The sequence below is a fragment of the Limulus polyphemus genome, unplaced genomic scaffold (genome assembly GCF_000517525.1).
Source record: "Limulus polyphemus unplaced genomic scaffold, Limulus_polyphemus-2.1.2 Scaffold24, whole genome shotgun sequence".
In the NCBI taxonomy this organism is placed as follows: domain Eukaryota; kingdom Metazoa; phylum Arthropoda; class Merostomata; order Xiphosura; family Limulidae; genus Limulus; species Limulus polyphemus.
Genome location: NW_013665634.1, coordinates 108,103 through 109,599, shown reverse-complemented (window position 1 = coordinate 109,599; position 1,497 = coordinate 108,103).

Below are 1,497 nucleotides of genomic sequence, written 5' to 3'. Positions count from 1 at the left end.
CGTATATCATCGAAATGGAAATAAAAAAAAACTGTATTTATATTAAACTGGGTTTATTTATTCAGTTAATATAAAACTATGTACTCAGACTAGACGAACAAACTCTAGGTTGGAAGAAAAGGCAGACAAGCAACATGATTTCAACAACACATCCTAGCTCTTCCAAAAAAAATTAAAGGAATCCCTCAGAGTCACTCTCACAATTCACATTCGCATAACAAATTTCTAGGAATTTCGCGGTGTTTTCCAGCCCTTGTGATATTGGCTACAATACAACTACCCCATGAAATAATGTGTACCACCTTTGATTGAGTCCTGCATACATAGTAACATATAAACATACCTAAAGAAGCACCCTGTTATGTAAAACTTAAAAACTTATTTATTAATTAAAGTATAATATCTATGGTTGCAACATGCATACTCAGATGCAAACAGAAAATCAGATTCGTAATGGTGCTCGAAGCGCATACTGTAGACATTAAATGATTGACAGCATGCAATACGGTAAAATGAGTCGAGTTTCGTATTTTTCTAAACTGAACAAAGAATAACAATATAAAGTAAATCGCATTATTATTTTTATCGTGCTTTTGCTATTTATGAAAGTGTAAGGTTGTTGACAGCGTAGTCAGGTGGTTGTTCCTCTTTACTCTTAGTCAGAATGTTGCGAGTTCGAGGTTTGCTCGCGACATGTTGTTGTGTCCTTGAACAAGACACTTCATTTGTTTTTGTCCACCCAGCTGTATAATGGATTCCAGCTGGTAGCTGGGGTTAACCTGCGATGGACTGGCATCCGGTCCAGGAGTAATATGTTTCCATTCTTATCCGCTTGTGCCATTCACCCGGATTTCAGCACCAGCTCTTATGTGAGTCTCAGCATCCCATCTTGGAATTAGCTTTTCTTGCTACGCTGGCAAATGTGACATAATTTCTTATAATAGAGATACAGCACTGGTCCCTTGGTATTTAAACAATTTAATTGGTGGTTAATTTCCCGTTGTCCCAATATAATTACTTTTATTATCGATTTACTTTCCTTCTCAGAGGCTTCTTCTTTACTTTGTCAACAATCAAATAAAACAATCCGACAATTCTATATAAAACTTAACTGCTTTTTAGCAGTTTTTTTTTTCATTTTATCTCATTATTGATTTTTTTATTGAATTTAAACCTCAAGCAGCAACAACAATATTTTGTTCAACTCTGACAAAATCGTTTTATTGTTTCGCTGAGATATCACTTTTAAAAACATAGAACAATACTGTATAAAAATGTCCCTGAATAAGCGACTCTATGACTATCTAAAGGTTAATGCAACTGGACTTGAGGTTTATGGTGATAAAAGTCTATCCCTGCGGCAGGTTAGCGTACATAGCTCATTGTACAGCTTTGCACTTAAAACAAAACATGTATATATTGGCCAAAATGCAACGTGCTAGACCTTTGAATGTTACAGAAGCAGGGGTAAGTTTTTCCAGTGGCTTTCATGTAAAT